This window comes from Bombus bifarius, unplaced genomic scaffold (assembly GCF_011952205.1).
Source record: "Bombus bifarius isolate JDL3187 unplaced genomic scaffold, Bbif_JDL3187 scf7180000009145, whole genome shotgun sequence".
Lineage (NCBI taxonomy): Eukaryota > Metazoa > Arthropoda > Insecta > Hymenoptera > Apidae > Bombus > Bombus bifarius.
Window position 1 is genome coordinate 1,529,700 of NW_022884930.1, and position 20,318 is coordinate 1,550,017.

Below are 20,318 nucleotides of genomic sequence, written 5' to 3' on the forward strand. Positions count from 1 at the left end.
TAAAAATAAATGAATTGTTCAAAGTCATCTTGATTTTATCAAATTTGTATAGTTTTATTATACGTTTCAGATATCTTTGGGCGCAGCTGAAACAGAAAGCAACTGAAACGATTTTGAGTTCGTAGTTCGTTTTAACAACCATAAGAGGAAGTAAATATATATCGTAAAGAATTAATAAATTAAGTGAAGGAATACTTAAACAGCACAGTGATGTTACATCTTTGACCAATCGATTAATTTCGGTCGAACTATTATAATCTCTGAAATAATCTCGACTCTTCCCTTTCCGATCATTGTAAACACATTTTCACATTTTCGCATAGCAATTACGACAAGTGCATTCGCAGGTGCGACAAACTGAATATGTAATACGTAGTTGGAACCATAAGTGAAATCAAAGCTATTTTTGTATTCCTCCAATGAACCATGAGTTGGACTCTAGGTGACGCCTATGGCACCACTACCAACGAGTTTGCGTCTCATACTCATACACGTAGAAGACTGGTCCTGTAAGAGGATGGACATCTCTCGCCTACACGCCTAGCAGATCCGTGCTCTCGGGTGTCGAGAAAATTTGCATTGGACCGGAGTGTGTCTGCCTAGTAACTGGCTGGCTTTGCTGCAACGGACTCGTACGGCCGGATTCGTGAAACGGTCCCTGCACTCTCTTTCTCTCGTTCTTTCATTGTGTGTGTGTGTCCATGATACGTGCATACGTGCACGCGAGCACTTGTCGAACTGTCTGCCAGATCTTAACGTCTATCGTACGAGAGACAGTCGAGGTGAAGTTGTCGCCTCGCGAAGGGAAATATTGGGCCGACGATCGTTCTCGTTCGAAAAATAAAATAGCACGTACAGAAAAAGAATGAATCGCGTGTGCATCGTCGGACATTCTTCGAAGCGCTTGTAATATTTTTGCAGTCGCAGGTATTGTCATGTCGTCTTCGAGCGACGTGTCGAAGGGTTCAACTTTTTACGCTTTTACCTGACATTGTCACATTATAAATTCCAAATATCGCGACCTGATATATGATTCTAGGTTAACAATTATTTCAACAATTTGAAGTCTCTATTATATTTGCTGGAAAGATAAGTTTGAATCTAAGTCAAAAACCAACTTAAAATATATTATCGAACCGGGATATCCGATGGGTTATGAGTAATATGTATTGTATTCTCTTAGGATTAATGCGGATTCAATTTGAAGGAAGCGAGGTTACTTGAGCGAGGCAACCACTTAATGGCAGCACCATTCAGGTTGCGCCATCGTATCGCGGTGAATGAAGTCTCCTTGATAACAGGTGAAAGAGTAAGCCAGCATCACGACTCGCCGCGTTCTCAGTCGTGATGCTTTTACGCTCTTCGAGGATCAAAGTTTCCTGGAACAGAGAGTAATTGCGTTTCACTTACGATTTATGCGTAAGTGATTTCACTCGCATCATCCTTTACCGGGAAATTTGTATATGCGTATACAAAGTTTGTCCTCTTTCCATTGTTTATAACGAAACTTTGTCTAATTAATATATCTGAGGATATACGGAACATTCCGTAGTTTTTATAGAAACAATAAGAAATGAAATAAAACATGACATTCGACAATTGCGACTACAGTTTTATAGTAAACTTGTTTTCTTTTTTGCCGCTCGAAACAATCCGATTTGCAAATCTAACGGGCTCGTAAGATAATTCTAAGGTTGATTTAAACATTCCGCTCATTTTCTATTCCTAATCGTGTAGTCATCTAACAATTACTAACAGTTGCGTTACGATCTTTAGTAAGATTAGTTGATAATTAACTTCTTTCGCGATAAATTTGCAATTTTACATGTAAATTAATCTACGAAAACAATCGTGTGCTCGTACATATTTACTAGTGTGTATGTACACACTATGTACATTGAGTAGAACCGGTCTAGATGCGAGGGAATTTTGAACGTAACGTACGATAGATCGATTATTTAGGTATTAATGTCGTGGCAGATACGAGCAACGTTTAAATAGTTCCTAGAGAGGTCGACGGCCTGCAATAGATACTATGTACATATATACATTCGTAGACATATGTATGTTTTCAGCAAAACGTGATCGCGCCCAAACATTCCAATCCCACGCAAATCGCTATCCCTAAGTCCCTCCGCGAAATACCAAGTACATATTCATAGAGACAGCAAAACGTCAGAACAATTTAGCGATCGTTTGGTTGGATTGGCCGTAATACTGTTCCTAAATAGGTAGAAAGTTATTTTTAATACCGAAACTAACTCTGCGACATCGATCGTTCGTTCGAAACGTTTTCGGATCCAAAAAAAGGTGCAAAATGTAGGATATTAATTGTGGATGGCTCAATATTCGATTGCAATCCGAATCTTGAAGATAAATCAATTGCAATTGTTGTCTTAGGTTATATTATAGAAACACCGTCTTCTCTATTGTCAAATGTTGGCCAATGAGGTTATGAATGACCATGGGACAAAGCATCGATATAGTTAGATTTTCTTCGGAACGAAGTACCACCGTAGCAAAGAATAATAGTATAGGTAACGATGGTGTAATAACGATAGTGGTTACGCGTCTAGTTCGTCACCGACAGAATTACAAACTCGAAATTTGCGTGTCATCCATTTTCTAAACTGACCGATTAGTCTTATATAACGTATGGATAAATTCGGTGGATGATTTACACGACTAACTATTTCAAGGAATTAACAGACGCGTGACTTATCGTCGCGTCGATCGTGGGTGTTGCGACGAGATTCGAGGACAGGGAGATTTATAAGATCTATACATTCTCGAATTGCCAAAAAGAACATATAGTACTATTGTGGTACGAATAGCGTAATAAATCTATCGTACATAGTGATTTCCAAGGTATTCCTCGAATAAATTGAAAGCCGTTCCTAACCTATACAGAGCTACTTCAGTTTGCAATTCTATTTATTTTTATTAGAAAATTCGTGCGATTCTCGTTCACATTACGTTTCCTTGCTGCAACTGCTATGTCATAAATCATGAAAATTTGAAATCGTATAAAACAAGAGAGGAAAATTGCATCGCTACATGATATTGCTAAATAGGTTAGCAATGGAAATAGCGAACGCACACATGTACGAGATATTGCAAGAAGTTTAATGCGAACAACGCATAATGCATATCTGTATAAGATATGCTCGACAGGCTTCCTTTAGCCTCGATCGTCATTTTGTTCTTCTTTCTGCATTATCTGAAAGGCCTCCCAGGTCGTGGCTCCTACTATGAACATATAATGTACTGAACCAGTATTACAGTGTTCCACGAACGTGCCTCTATGCGTTGCATTGCGTTGCGTTGCGTTGTGTGCGCGCAAGTGTCATTTATGTACACCGTAGATGTGACTATTCGACGTGAAACGATAGCGAACCATGGGATTGTTTTAGAAACAAACGGCATTTTGCTCTCCGCTTTGCATATCGTTATCTCCTATTGCAGCTTATGCTTGAAACGCAATTCTTTCCTTCGTCTATTTTTGAAGAAAAATATAATAAGAAAGGAATAAAAGGAAAGAATTAAGCGTATCCATATTTTTACGAATCAGAATTTAATCGTCTGTAATTAGAGAAAATTTACGCGTCGTTTATACGAGCAAGTTAACGTTCAGATTCAAATATACGAATTCATAGCTAAGTTTTTATCGTGTAACGTAGTGAATTGTTCATTCGCGTTCACAATAATTTGCATGCATCTCGGATACAGAACGAGCGAATGTCAATTCCTATTATCGGAATTACCGTAACGAGAGCACGTGGTGGGAATAGTTATCGAACTTATATTATCGGATCTATTAGATCATCGGTACTGTTTTATCTATCGACGTATCTACACCGTGAACGAAGTTCTACCGTATCACACATGAAAATTGGAAGGGTACACGAGTCAACGGAGACAACGCAATGCATAATATTCAGCTAAGATTACATAGCAGTGTAAATTAGAGAGAATGGAATGTTTCTAGCTGTTATGCTTGAATATTCGCATATGGGTACTTACTTCGACTACGTTAGACGGTCATAAGGACGAAGTTTCGCGAATTTGGTCACCAGCGAGTTTGTCCGGTCAAAATGTTGTGGATAATTCGGAGGTTTTTTGCGGATGAATGAGTCAGAGGGGAAACGTTGGCACGCCACGGGTGAACGAACACCGAGAAAGCACCCGGTGTATCGAACCAAGCAACAGGTGTGACTCGTGTATCTCCGCTGGGTACATTACGTGAATAATCCTGCTGGTCGTTACGTTGGCAGGTGTACGTAACCGCGTTCCGTCTAGAATCGCGTATGTCTCCACGGGGAATGACGCGAACGATCGCTTTCTGCGATATTATTATTTCATTGCACGAACTACGTGTCAGATCAGCATGCGCGAACTGCATCAACGTTTTTATAGATTCTACCGCTAGATATCGTATCGTTCGCGCACGAAAAACTCGATTACATCGACTCGCGAGGTATCAACCGTCTCGGTCGACCGTTCGGTCCGTAACAACTTCGGATAAGTTCGATTAATCTTCGAGGCTTACCTCTGTCCGGTAAAAATTGGGGGTGTGGTTCTGAATTACGATTCCAAGAAATTTTGGTAGAGAAGAACCGATGCCAAAGATTTCTCTCCGACGACAAGATATGGCAACTAATTAAAATTCCGAACAATAAGTTCGGGATCGCTGCTGATTCGTAGCACGCACCTGTGAAGCAAGGCGAAACGCGCAGCAAGAACAGAAGCAAAAAGACGGGGTGATGTCCGATCGAACGATTTTCTCTGGCCCTTTAATCAAGAAGGAGGAACCCGCAACGACGTAGCGCGTAATGAGTAATGACATCTGGTCGGTATAGGGCGGGGCTAACAGGTCCCACGCGGTCTCCATGGTTATGCGTACATGTTTCTACGCGTACACCAACACTATCGTCCGGTTTCTGCTCGTTCAAACACTTACGACTCGGTTTAAACGACCTCCATCCGTGCGACTGCTTCTCTTCTCGTATATACGCTGTTCGTATCGTATCCGTGTGTAAAGCTTCGTGCAGATTTATGAGATTAAAGTTATTTATGCGATGCCCGAGTATGAAGCGGAGCCCCTGTTTTGTTCGAAAAAGTTGATTAATTTAAATATTTCGTTGGCATAGCGATTTAAGACTTCGAATAGAAGAGTTCGATTCAAATTTTCCCTGGCTATTTGTTAGAGACGTTTCTTTCTAATTAAACTACGTAACGTTTGAAAATCGTGTATCGTAGTAAATATTATTATAACGCGATCGAATATTATAATACAACGATATTTACATCGAAGGAATTCCATTAACACGGTCGTTAATATTCACCGGCGTATTCGTCTCAAAATACGTGTTTCTGCTCTTTGAATCGTCGTTCTTTCAACTTGCGACGCAAGGAACGCGCAACGCGTCCCCGTGAACTTTCCGCCGTTTCCCCATGAAATGAAATATTTAAAAAACCGTCTCGTCGGCGAGTTAGCTGGAAGGATCGAAACACACCTTGATTTTCATAGAGTTTATTAGCTAACGTGGCTCGATTGCGTAACAGCGAGAAACGCGTGAAGCGCGATTATAAATCCATTTCATAACGTTGACTGTTAGTGCCAGATACAGACGTATACGCGTGTATATCGAAAGTGCAATATGTTCGCGTTAAAGCATCCGCCTGCTAAATACGGTATAAGCGTATCTTACAATCATACCGAGTGATACTGTTGCAGCGTTTCAGCTTTGTCGCTGACGTCTGAATCGTAATTGCGTACGAAATATTATAGTCCGCGAATAGGGTTTTCCTAATACGGCTATACCTTCTATGGAGAGATAAACTACCCTACATTAGGACGTCTAACATCCTCTCTAACATCTTGTATAGAGGAACGAGCCGGGTTGTGTAACGGTTTAATAACAAGAACTATATTGCCGGCGTAAAAGAGCGAGAATATGATCCTTCGTTCGTGTTTTATAAAAATACATGCAACTGGTCGTCCGTGTACGGAAATATTTCTTGCCGTTTCGTACGTTAATTGACACCACAGATTGCGCACCCTACGGTGGAATATCTCTGCCGTTGAAAAAAAGAAAAAAGAAAAAGAAAAAAGGATCGTATTCATCGACGATGGATCGTAATTTGCGACGAAGGAACGAGGTGGGAGGGTTTTTTCGCGAGGACCTTTGTTACCTTTTCGTCCGCTTATTAAGGCGTGCGTGCTAAGGACACTGTAAAATTCTGCGAAGCTCGTTTACGTACAGTGGATCGTCAATGCGTCTTGCGAATTTTCGAATTTACGTTACACTGCCGAGCAGATGTTGGTTTTGTTGGAATTCGATACGTTCGCCTTAAAACGCGCAACATCGTACGTTATCCTGGTTAATTTGCGTCGTGTAGGAATCATGTTAAACGTTTCCACGGACAAGATATCTATGTTGGTCGAAAAGGTTATGCGCGAAGGAAGGGCGAGAAAGTGGTCATTACGAGCGAATAGCCGCGTCGAAGTTGTGAGAACCATAGTGTCCCGTGACTGCGTTATTAAGCAAAAATATTGCACCATTTTCAGAGCATTAACGAACAAGTTTTACAGGGGAACGTAAACCGTGGCCGGCTCGTATATTAAGCTGGTTTGAACGTTCTATGAACGAATACGACAAATCCGTGCTTCGGTTCTGACCTTCTTTGGCGCGACAGCGTGGGCGCATTTACTTCAGACGGAATTACAGTCTGCACTTACTCCATCTTACCTCAGTCATTTCAGTATAAGTAACTGCAATCGTGAACCGTGACCGCTGCTCGTATCATCTGGTTTACGTAATTACGTACGGATACACGCATACGCGTACCTGAATACACAGAACGTGGAATCGACGAGTAATACGCCCGGAAATGACCACCTCTCGGTGGTCCTACGATCACGGAATTTAGAATTCGTCGAGAATATAGGAAGAAACTGGTTTTACCTGAATCACGGTTTTACCATTGGAAAAGGAATCGATCGCACGTTAGTCAGGACATTGTTACAAGTTGCTACGTTATCTGGGAACGTTATGTCGCCATCGCCGGAAGTAGTAATTCCAATTTTCGCGTTCAAGATCGGGAACAGGACGTTTAAGATTTTGCAATTTTTACCGCTATTTTCCGTACCATTATCTACTCGAGCAAACGTCTATATCAACTTCCTTGGCATTTATTCGAAGCTGATACTTTGATTTATTTCACACACACAGACTGTCTAATCGTTATACTTGTAACAACATGATGTAACAGAAAGCGTACGATTTTAATCGATCGTTTAAAGTACGTTGCATCGATAATTACAACGTATTTCTCGTTTTTCGATCGTCCTTCGATCGTCGTTGTTGCGTCTTCGAATGGACAGATGAAATCTAATATACGGATCATTCAAGTACAATATCATAGCGAGGAAACTTGGTCAAAAGCCAGGGAATGTAAATCACGTAGATAGGTTGATCTTTCTCTACGCGCAATTGTAGCGGATATGCAAAACTAGAGTAAAGTGCCAGATGCCGTTTAACGATTGGAACGAGCGCGATTCAGGCTACGTATTACCTTTGCGCTCAATCACGTGCGTCAGTATATTGTAGCGTAGTAAGTTGTTTTCATTGGATATTTATATTCGTATTCTTCTAGGATAACATAATCTGTACGATGAAATATCGGTGGAATCGTCGATTAAATCTCATTACATTTTTCTATGATCCTCGACGGGCACTTTTAACCACGTTTAACGTCGTTTTCTCGTCGATGCTTTGATTACCTTCGTCATCTTCGTAACTGCACAACGCGTGTCGTTATTTTACAGATCTGTTACAACCAAAGTATCAATGGCATATCAAAGTGGTATAATCGAAGCATTTAATAAAAAGTATCGTCTTGTCCTCTCGGATAACACGGTTTTTCGATATTCTGAATCGTTTCGATCGCATTTACCTATCGTTCGTCTGGTTTGTATCGAAACGTCTGTCTCGTTTCGAGCAAAGAAATGACGGCGCGTTAGGCTGTTCGTACACTCAGGCCAATAGAGTCGCATATATCGTAGTTTTCCTACTTGCCCAACGCGGATATCGCGTTACGTACATAATGTCGAGTAAAAGTACTCGCAGATGCTTGAACCCTTATCGTTTATCAACTGATTTAGCCGTTGTTGAAAGAACTGTGACACGGTAACGCGTTTTGCTTCCGCATATGTTGTGGCACGCTTATCGCATATGGAAACCTCCGCATAAACTACATCTCGTTCGTGAAACTCTAGACTCGTTGTTTGTATAGTTGTAGGGATTTTTATAAAAGCGAGTTGGCGTCGATATCGATGCACGATAAACGATATCCGACATTTCTCAACCATGACGGATCGGTTTCTATTTTGCAAGGCAAATAGCACTTGACGCGTTTGCGTATTGCAAAATTTTACAAATATACGAATCTCGTTGCCTCGTCCACTTGGCGGGCCACGCTAACATGATTTGTTTAACACGTTTTCTGCAACAATTTATTACATCTACTGGTTTATATTCGCCGCTATTTAACGCCAAGTATTTACGTCGCATCGATATAGCAATAGCCGCGCGACTCCCGAAAATTTTCTCATCCAATCGCATCGTTCGTGTCGTTCACAAATCATAAACACGTCCCTGCGATAAAATTATGCGCTCGCCTTATCCACTCGTATCGCGTAAATTACGAGTCAACGGTAGACCGGTTTCGGTCGAACTGAACCCGAAACGAAAGAGAAATGTTCATTTTTTATATTTGAAATACGAGAAAGTAAATTTCTGGAATGGCTACAACGCTATCGCAACTGGCATTCGAATCTAATTTGGCAAAGCGAACAGTTTGTACTTTGACAGGATTCTATATTTTTCATTTACTTGTCATAATCCTTACTGAAAAAACAAACGAACAAACAGAACGTGAACGATCGATATTCGTTGTTCGTGCAGAGTATATCCGTAATACGAAAGCAACGATTTCTTTTGCCGGCTATGTTGGCGAAACCGGTGTACTTGGTAGTCACGTTGACTCGATTCATTGACAGAAAGATCCGAATGAGCGTTGGAAATGTCTGAGGCGCGGCGACGAGCGCAAGCGGTTCTCGTTCGGCGGAGCCGCCCGCGCATCGGCTCGGCCGCGCCGAAGGGGGCCGAGATTGGCCGAGGCCGAACGAACGCGGACGAATAGTCGGCTCGAATCGCACTGCCGCGATGCATCGGTTCGAACGCGCGCACGGGCTGGCTGTCTCGCTTGTCTCCCTAGTGCGTCGTTCGAGGTTCGTCCTCTCTCGTTTCTCCGTTATCGCGAATCGCGACGGCGCGGTGGCGTGTTCGGGTTTTCGAAAATACGCGCGCTACCGCGACCCGTCACCGACACCGGCGTCGTCTCACCGCGCTCTCGCCTGACGTTTCCGACGTCACCGGTAAGCCCGCAAACATTTTCCCCGAGTCCGACTGAGTGACTCGATGAACTCGTTGCCCGCGTGACACTTGAATACGATCGTCGACGCGCGCGCACGTCGCGTTATCCATCGACCGACACGCGGTTTCGAACGTCGTTCGTGACAGAATCTCACCGTGCCTCATCACGCTTCGAACTTTGTGCAACGTTTCCACGCGAACCTCTTGCTGCGTCCGCGTAATCGTGCTATACGTCATCGGGGGTTAAACGACGAGCGACGAAGGAAGACAAACGCTTGGAACACCGAAAGTGTGATATATGTGTCAATCGTCGAACTAACCTTTACGTTAGTGCATGCACGTGCCGCGTGGCTGTCTACGACTTGAAGTTTCCGCTGTTATACGAAATACGCGCCGATTAGCTACGCGAGGACCACAAGTTCTAAAGTTCTGTTTTAGAGGGGAAACGGCAAAGGGTCGATAGATTGACAAAGTGAGAAAAGCGTTCCCAGAACCAGGCCCGTTATGGATTCCTATCCGATGGTGAGTCGTTTCTTGATATCGTTGCACATCCTTCTCCAGGTGTGTGAATACGCTGACATCGTCGCATTTTTCTCGAACGCGTTCAAATCGCCGCCGGTGTTAACTTCCGCCATGTATGCATACTGGAAAAATTCCAAAGTTTATCAACCCTGTCGAATTCGACATTTTGTAATTTGCCTGTATTCTCGTACTTTCGTAACCAACGATCTATCTACGTTTACGCATTTCTACCAAATTAAATTTGCGTGTAACGTACGCATATACGTTGAATATACGGATTTCTAATACAGTGATTAGGTAATATCGCGAATGTACGATTTCACGGATCGTACAAATTTCCGATCGTACGTAAAATAATCGAACGATCGTGGAGATGATGAATCGAGTTTCTCGTTAGCGTTCTCGACGTTGTTACGTTATATACGTTTGTTTTATCATGTTCGTCGTCGTTTTAATTTGCACGGTAAGAAGAAGAATAGGAAACGTCCATTACCAGCCTACTACTTTACCGGAAAACATAAGAATATAAATACGTTCGTAGCTTTGGGATAAAAGAGACGATATATTTTCAAGGATAATTATACGAATTTCGTAGACCACACAAGACGGACAACATCGTTCGATTTATAACTCAAAGTAACTCGGATATGTCGAAACGAAGTTTAACTACCTAATATACGTACAACTCGGCGTACCGTAACTACTAGATTAGTCAAATTTCAAACAAATTGCCGGTCGTTTACTCTGGCAACCGGTTTCGAACATTCCGATCGTTAAATTTCGTCGAATCTGGTAAAGATCGATTATCGAAAGGCAATGTTGCTGCGCGTTTGCAACGAATAAAGACATTTCTTATTATTGGTAGCGAGCATTGGATCGGGACAGCGAGAGTGCTATTATGTCATCAAGCGCGATAGGCACAATGAGTGCCTAAGGATCGGATATTTTCATAATCGTGAACGGAATGACAATAATGACCGGCGTATGTTACCGCCTCTGGAAAAGGCCATTAGCGAGCCGTGCAAATGTAGCAATTCGCGCGTCACCGCAAAAACAAGCCGTCGTTCGGGAAATTGCGATTCATCGCGCGTAACGACCGTATTTTGTTTTCTTTTTATTTATTAGTTTTTGGAACACAAAGCGGTCGTGTTTTTTTTGCAACAAAATTTTCTTTTTACAACTAGTCCGTGTACAAGCAACGTTCGACATTTCTCTAAGCGAATAATCGAGATGCACGTTGCCACGTGCGTATTTGGCCGTACGCAAGAAGAAGACGCATCGTACAACCGAGATCTTTAAAATTGCGAAACGTTGAAAGCGAAATCCGAAGGACGTTTAACGGACCTACCAAACGTCCGTATTTCTCGTCCAAATGTTCCTTCTAATTTGTATAAAATTTTCCACGGAACAGTCAAGATCAAGGTGACTCCTCGTATTTCGGAGGGAGCAGTTGGCAATTAATTGGAAAATTATCGCCGTATCTTTGCAACGTCGCTTCGCAATAATAAGGCAGATATATCGAAGGAGCAAAACGCGAAGCGAAGTCGCGCTCGGCTAGTCGCTGCAACCGCTGCGGATGAGCTCTCCGGATTGAGCGGCACGATAATGATCTTTCCACGGTGTTATCTCGATCCTCGCAAACTCGCTGCCAGAGAATACCACGCGAGTTCGAATTTCCTGCAAATTATCCACTTCTTCGCGTGCATTTCGTTCGTAAACGCCAGATATATATTCCTCGACTTCTTAAAAGTTGGCTGTTACACGCGACTAAAATTGCGTCGTCGCTCCTCGCGACCCCGCAGGACCAGATCTCTGGATTTAATACGAAGATAACGATCTGTTCGCGTCCTTATCTCGATCTTTGTTAGCCCGTTGAAAGGAACGCTACCGATGTTCCACTTTTAACCAAATTATCGTCTTCCTCTTTGGCCTCTTCTCAATTTCATCGATAACGCGAGATGCATATTTTACGGTTTCTTAAAAGCTATCGTTTACAAGGAATAAAAGTGGAATCGTTGTTCGTGGCGATCGCCAACGACGAGATCTCTAGATTTACCGGCAGGATAACCATCTTTTCTATAACGGTATCTCGATCCTCGTAAGTTACTATCTGTAGCGAATGAATTTTCGATGCTCCGATTTCCTACAAACTACCGACCCGACGTCCGCATTTCCGACGTCCAGTTTTATCAGCCGCTCGTTCCTTGACTTTCTAAGACATCACTTTTACGTAGAACGTGAACGCGATTACGCTCGTAGTCCGACGTTTATATCGGAGAATCGTTTTACTATGTTCGGTCGGCCGATTAATTAATGCGCATAGCAAGCAGCGGTACATGATTTATCGCATAGCCGAGGCACGTTTTAGATAAATTACGCGTTACGGGAATTTAAGAGGCGAAAGCTTCGGTAGATTTTCGGAAAATCCAGATTGACGAGATATGGAATTTCCCAGCTTTTCGTTCGACCGTTCAATTCGCGATACGCCGTGGCGAAAGATTTTGTCAATAGGCGGTCGTATCACGTTCTTTCGTTTTGTCGACGTGTTCAAAGCACTTGGCCTATATCGTTTTCTTATCGTTTGGACTTGCAGCTTTAATTTTGCAGTATCGTAAACTATTATCATCAGTTTATTAATGATAATTATGATCAGTTTATTAACGGATTAAACGGATGTTAATTAGACAGAAAACAACGAACGGTTATTAAACACGAACTAATTGCAACAAACGTATAATAATTAAAACAACTAGACATTAACGATTCTCGTCAACTCGAAATTCAACGTTCTCTTAACGACGCTAACAACACTATCTCGACAACGCAATCCGCACTCTCTGACTTCTCAACTCATACTGCTGTTAATTCGTTTATCGTCCCCGAGCAAACCCTCGTCTTTTGTCTTAGCCTCGTATCTCTTGTCTCAGCCCCACTACGCACGTGCTCGGCAACCGCTTGTTTACAATCCGCACGACACCCCGCAGACCCCTCGTCCACCATACTACAATTTAGTAGAAAAATTGTATCGATTAGATATTTAGTTTCGTTTTTATCCCAATTGAAAAATGCAGGAACAAGACGCGCATTTCAGACGTATTTTGTCGTATTAGGTCAGTCCCATAAGTTCGTGCCGTTTTTCGAGCGGTTATATATGTTATTTTTTTTTAAACACCTATGAATCGTTGTCTTAGGTATTTTCAGGACATTCCACATCTCTTGAACCGTCAAACTTCGTGATTTTTCAACAAGATCGCGAATTTTATCTTCGTCTGTCTGAGGAGCACGCCCGGAGCGTTTCTCGTCTTCTAAACAGAAATTCCCAGCTCTAAAACGTTGGAACCACTTCCTACAGGTGCGAGATGAAAGCGCATTTTCTCCGTAAACGGTACATACGTTTTTCGTGGTTCGATTGTTACAGAACTTCCTTTCCGAAATTCATATAACGTGAGATGTGGAAAATGGATACGCATTTCACTCGTGATTTTTTACCGTTACAAGTCACTGTGTTCGCTATATTACTGTAGTATCGGGGAGAAGGGCCCAAGAAACGTCGAGCTAACTACAGACAATGTCGCGAGAGCCGAGGCGCTGTCGGCTCCATCAATGCATTACCGGGTCCTGCAGGTAAATAGCTTTGCCGAAAAGACCTACGTGACCCTGACTACGAGCGTCTGTAGAACACGTGTGCGGTGGGCCCAGCAATAGACAATAGAGTGCTAAAACGGCCAGAGAGAGTCAGTCGAGAAGCAGAGTGCGAGTTAAGCGGACACGGAGTGTGAGTCGGCGTGCGAAGATATCGTAGTCTGTCCTTTTGTTATCGAATATCACTCATTAAAATACCTTAAACTTTAAACTCTACCAGCAATCACTTGTCCTTACTCTAAGAATCCACCAGTTACTACATTACGATCTCATACCCACGAAAATCTGCTCTAGCCTGTTCTCGATCAGCTAAGCTCAAGCGCATTGGTCCCTTATCGCCGTATGTTTATAAATCGACACATGAAATGTATACGCAAAAGTTGGCACGAACTTATGGGATGACCTAATATTAGGTCGTCGGAAAAGCTCCTTTCGTTTTACAAGGAAATAGTGGATGCACGACGTTTTTCCTTTTATACAGGGTGGTTGGTAAAAAGTTTGCGTTTCAGGCTTTGTTTTGGAGAAAATCGACTTTGAATTTTCGCTCGGTACGCGTGCGCTTTATCGCGTCTCGTTATAACGGATCTCACTGTAGATCGTTGTCTCGATGGAAAAATTTAAAAAAAAGAAAAAAGAAATGTTTGTTCTATATTTTCGACTTGTTTTTTCGCGTAGAATCACCCCTTTCCGCTTGTACCAAAGCACGATCTTTAATATTCGTATTAATACGCGGTAAATTATCTGTTCTCGTTTCTAGGAATTTCATCGCGATCGCGATTACTTTATTCTTAAAAATTCGCAAACTCGAGGAAGATAAATCGTGAGAATCTTTAACTTCTATACCTGGTTCACGTACTCGGCTTTGATAAATCTCCTTTCGTTATTCCTGTCGCTGTTTATTAGGTCGTCGGGAAAGTTTCTTTCGTTTTATAAGAAAATAGCGTTCTATCGTTTTGTTCTATCGAAATAAAGATCACGACGTTCGATAGATTAGGTTTCCCGTTTGTATAAAGACGCGTCGTTGTAAAAGACGTCTCTGTAAAAGAAGACACTTTTCAACAATAACAGCCTAATATTATTTGCAAAATTAAAGGCAAGAACGCATCGCAAGCACGCAAGAAGTTACGTGCCGTATATGGAAAGGCATCGTGAAAATTGGTTTGCCGAATTTCGCTCTGCCGATTTTTCACCGAAAGATGCTCAACCACCTGACCGCCCAGTTCAAGTCGACGAGACTCGTATCAAGGCCATTATCGATTCAGATCGTCGTAGAACAAGTGAGATTGCAGAGAAGCTCGATGTATCGCATATATGCATTGAAAAAAAAATTCAAACGACTTGGCTGCGCGAAGAGACTCGATTTATGGGTCGTCAGGCTGAGGAAATTCGTTTAACGCGACGCGTTAGCATCTGCGATTTGCTTCTGAAACGCAACGGAATTGATCCATTCCTGAAACGACTGAAAATTCGATAGTCCGTAACGAAGTTAATGGGAAAGATCGTGGGTGATGCGAGATGAACCAGCCCAGACGACACCGAAAGCTGAGATTCACCAAAAAGGATTATGCTGTCAGTTTGGTGGGATTATAAAGGAATTCTGTACTTTGAGCTTTTACCAAGAAACCGAACGATTGATCGAAACGCGTAGGTTCAACAACTCGCCAAACTGAGCGATGCGGTTGAAGAAAAGCGGTGAGAATTGGGAAATCGTAAGGGTGTTCTTTCCAGTACGATGATGCAAAGCCCTACGCGTCTTTCGCCAAAAATTATTGCAACTAGGTTGGCATGTGTTGTCAAATCCACCATACAGCGCTGAAGCCTTGCGCCTTCGGATTACCATTTATCTCGTTCCATGCGGCGGCCTTGAATGGTAAAATTTTTAACGACGCTGACGATGTAGAATCACATCTTATTCATTTTTCCGGCAAAAATCAGAAGTTTCACGAACATGGAATTACGACACTGCCTGAAAGATGGCAAAAGGTCGATTCCTAATCGAACAAAGCTATATTTTTACGCAAAAATTTTAAACTTTCCTTCTCGTTTAAAATACGCAATCACTTAGTTACCAATCCATATATCTTCCCATATTCCTCGATACAAGTTGTCAGAGTCGCCGAAACAATTTCTCACCTGGTTATCGTTGGCGACGCTGACGACTACACAGGTCGTAGCATATGGAGAATATCGTACTTAGAGAGGAAACAGAGTGGATCGATCGGTTTGACTGGCGAATAGCTGGCCCAACTCTTGTCAAGAGCCTGGAGCGCGATCGCTGATACAAGCTGTATAATTTGCCAAGCTAACCCCGAGCAGAACACCGAAGCAAGGTCCGATCCATCTGGAGGTATATTTAAAAAGAAGGAATGCGCGTCCGTTTGTTTCGCTTTGGTTTATTTAGCGGGGCTGTGCGGAGAGTCACAAAGAAATTCCAGGCTCGTCGAAAGGTCAAGATCGGGTTTATTTACTTGGGGCCGGAGAGCGGCGTGGAACGAGGCGCAATTAATCGCCGAGCTATCGCGATATCCCCGGAAGGAGGCCCGTAAACCGGCAGAAATAACCGGCTGGAATTTAACGCGATACAGAATCGAATATCGCGTTATTAGTCAGCGGCAGCGCGGATCTCTGGTCGTCGGATCGCCTGGCGGAGGATCGCGCGGTCGCGAGTTCATCCGGCTACTATCCTCGTAATCAGCTCCGCTTTACTCGGACCGCCGCGGTACCGGCTATTATTTCGACCTTCCCGCGCATTCCATGACGCGACTGCTACCTGCTTTTTGTTTCCTCGCACGAACGAAATCCTTGGAATGGTCCGTGGATGAAGTCATTTCGAAGGAAAAGAAACGATGGCGCTCATCGCGGCAACCTTGCTTATTCGCCATCTTTTCGCCAACTGTTCTGACCAGCCTTGTCGTTCTTTTCGACGGTTTATCGCGATCGATGAAACCGAGGCAGATGGTGGACGGCCGTGAAAGCGCGACTCTTTGTCGCGGATAACCGGGATGTCCGCGGCAACAACGAAATCGTTACGAATTTTCCCTCGATATTCTCTCCTTCTTCCACGCTTCTTAAACGATCTTCCTTTTTCGGTTGCTCTTCGACAGCTCGAATGGTACGAGTTCGGCGGTGTCGGATGTGTACGTTGGACGGCAGAATCTCTCGAAACACGATACACGATACGATTGTAATTTTACGTACAGCGAGGAACACCGGCCGACGAGTGTGCTTTATAAGGTGCTTGTTAAATTTTACAACCGGTCATTATGCCCTCGATTCTGGTAAAACTCGAGGAAATAATAATAACGCGCGGTTTAACCGTCTCCACGTTCCCGATACGTCCGCGATGTGCCACGTTTTCGGTTTCCCTACGACCGATCTCACGCGAAGAACGGCCCGATATTCCGTCCGTAAGGAGATCCGCTTTCGTGCGCCTAATTCCACCTCGTCTCTTCTTTCATCCTCTCGTCTTTTGTGCTTCGATAAGACAACCAGAAGATCCGAAACTCAATCGTCGTGGTATTCTCTACCGTCGCTTTGCCGTTGGTTAACGACCGATAGAACGCGTCGTATTTTCCGTATCCGTCACGTGGCCTGCTTCGAGCTGAGAGAACTTGAAAGTAATTCAACGCTTTACCGGCATCTCAGGCGCAGATTCTCCCTGGCGCCGGCTCTGTTTCGGTTCGGACTCGCACCAATACCGTTCTTTTCGTTCGTCGCGAGCCGTACGTTTTTCAAATTGGTATAAAACCGTGGCAGCTTACAAAGCGACGCGCACATGACGCAACCGAGCAGTATCTTAGTGCTAAATAAGAAATTGCTGCTCGAATAATGAGAAAGATCGTCGGTGACAAAATGCCGATTAATAGGCTGTCGGTTGGCAAGCGTCGGTAACGAAAAACCGATTAATCTGCTATCGGTCGGTAAACACACGACGAGACAAAATACGAACCGTATCAACTGCATATCCTGAAAACCGATACGAGCGACTCTGCTGTCGCGTGTTTTTCGCAACAGAAACTGAAGACAAACGCGACGCAAACGTGCCACGGACATTACAGGTCCTGTATTTGCTTGAAACGTTTAAAATACAAAGTTATCGAAGGTTGAACAAGACGACTGGTATAAAGTAACGCGAATAGAAGACAGCGAAGGACGACGACGTTAGCCGATCGTACGAAACCTTTCGGCCGCGATGACGATTTTATCGATGTGTCTTCGGAGATCGAAGATATACGTATGACGTATGCCGGGGGAAATATCGAGCGAGCAACGCGCGAATGCGCGCGAGGATGACCGAGACAGTTGCCGGAAAAAAAGGAAGCTGCAAAAGAAAAAAGAAAAGAAAAGAGACGGCATCGCGCGAGAGCTATATACACAGGGTGGTTGGTAACTGGTGGTACAAGCGGGAAGGGGGTGATTCTACGCGAAAAAAGAAGTCGCAAATATAGAATAAACATTTTTCGTTCGAGGCTTTGTTTTCGAGAAAATCGACTTTGAATTTACGCTCGGTACGCGTGCACTTTGTTACGTCTCGTTATAACGGATCTCACCGTAGATCGTTGTCTCGATGGAAAAATTAAAAAAAAAATTTTATTCTATATTTTCGACTTCTTTTTTCGCGTAGAATCACCCCCTTTCCGCTTGTACCACCAATTACCAACCACCCTGTATATTTTTTCATTATGTCTATATCGTTTTTTGTTTCATCGAACAACTGCCGATCGCTCGATCTTTACGTAAAACGATATTTCTGATAGACTTCTCGCAGAAGATTCCGCGTCGCGCGTACATCGAACACGATCTTCTGTTTTTTTTTCTTTTTTTTCTTTTCATTTTGCATGGTCGTCTGAGACGCGACTACGATCTCTCGAGTTATTTTTTTATCGGTGGTCGTGTGTCATCGAGAGGAAAAACGACGTACGTGTGCGCTCGATCGACGATAAACGAGCGTGTACGTGCTCGTTCCCTTGTCTTCTTGACATACATAATAACGCGCATAATTTCGCCATAAATTATCAGCCGGATATATTCTAATTCCGGTGCGTGGGTAAACGGTTATTATTGCAGGTTCGCGATGACTCGGAATCGCGGAGAATTGCCACGGCACCGTTCCGATACTCTCCACGATGCCTGGAAACTTACGATGCCATATGGGACACGTCCGAGCACGCAATAATTTATGATAGCTTTCTTAAAACGATGCTGGATTCCAGCTGGTGAAGCGTGCGTATAAAGTATAAACGAGGATTGATTGCATCCTCCGGGTCTCTGCTATACATACGCACCTGAGCAACCGCACAGATTGTTTAAAGCGAAGCCTCGATGATTATAGGGTCCGATCGGCTCTTGGGACGCGCGAAACGATTATTTAAACGTCACATTCGCTCGCTCGATTCGTCGTTTCTTCGTGCCAAAACGATAGCGAAACGGTATCCAAGGGAATATTTTCGCATCGCGTTCTTTTCGATTTACGATACGTCGAACGTTTAGCCGATAGATATTTCCGATTTGGTTGTACCAAACTTTGCCCTATTTTTCCATGACGATGTTCGCCGAGAATCGAGATAATTAGAGTATTCGCGGAGAAACCGTGACGGCTTTCTAGATTCACGCGTCGAAACCGGTCGAGGAGTTTGCACGCTGGCGAAAAATTTAGATCGATTAATATTTGTCGCGTTCCACGAACAACGTAACCGCTTTAAATTATACGGCAGATTTTATACGAGTCGTAGAACCCGATCGTATAATCGCTATACTTTAGCCGTGGAAGCGTTATCAGCCTCGCGATAGACCGAGTTTTCACCGCCGGTCGAAAATCGGCAAATTCGATCGTTAATTCGTTCGTAGATACGCGCGATAAAACTCGCTGTGCGCGTAGCGTGGTATCGCGGACACGCGTTTCTCAGCCGCGTTATCCGCCGCCCGTACCTAGCCGCGCTGCAACAGTACCTTCTTAACGTTCTTGTATTTATTCCAAGAGAAATAATCACCGTCCGGTTTGTGATTAATAACTCTACTAGTTGCTTGCCGGTCAGCCATTTTCATCGTTGTTACTCGCACACGGCCGGCATTTAGCGTAGACGCGGGGATACGGCGAGTCGGCCGCGTGGGCTTATCTGGATCGCAATGTTCCATTCAAAGGCGACCACAATGGCATTGAGAGATCCTCGCGATCAATTAAATATCACCGGTATAAATATGAGTTAACGAAGAAGGCGGAACGAGCGTCGGGTTTGGTCCCGAGCCTGGTCCAACGAACGTCTCGCGATCCAAATCGATAAATCGCGTACGGTGCCGCGCGGCCTTTACGTCGAATTCGTCGCTTTCGAAACTCGACCGCTTGGAAGTTGTCCGTGGGGATGGGACGCCACGATGCAATTGGCCCTGATAAATTACGCGTTGCTCAATGATCGCGCGTTATTACGAGTTAACTTCTTTATTTACGATCTTTATTTAAGCGGCGAACGCGCACCGCGTTGTAAAATCTTTGTCGTACCCTCGGCAAAAGAAGTTTTCCAGCGTTTACCTGTGACAAGCTTGTTTCGAACGTCGTACCATCTGCAGAGGATGATGGTTGGTCGTGTGGTTTAAACGACGAAATAATAGAATTTAAAATAATAGATACAGAGAATGTATTAACTGATTCGCTAAGACTGTGAATCGATGTATTAAGGGCTGCTTCTTGAATTAGAACGCTCTAAAACAGCGTTGTTT

At 43.5% G+C, this 20,318-nt stretch overlaps 1 protein-coding gene and 1 long non-coding RNA gene across 3 annotated transcripts in view; one reads left to right on the plus strand and one right to left on the minus strand.

Annotated features, from left to right (window-relative positions):
* Positions 1-870: 870 nt before the first annotated feature.
* LOC117213934 lies at positions 871-8,963 on the minus strand. Of its 2 annotated transcripts, none has more exons than XR_004488750.1 (2): positions 4,024-8,963; positions 871-1,379 (listed from the first exon to the last, which is right to left on the minus strand). It is a non-coding gene; the product is annotated as an uncharacterized LOC117213934 (long non-coding RNA). The 2 variants fall into 2 exon arrangements; XR_004488749.1 differs by having other exon boundaries at positions 871-3,249.
* A 269-nt stretch (positions 8,964-9,232) lies between these two features.
* LOC117213933 overlaps positions 9,233-20,318 on the plus strand; it is a 64,816-nt gene continuing 53,730 nt past the window's right edge. Inside the window, exon 1 of the mRNA XM_033459663.1 lies at positions 9,233-9,962. The gene's annotated coding sequence lies outside the window, so the exon portion shown is untranslated. The remainder of the gene's footprint in view (positions 9,963-20,318) is intronic.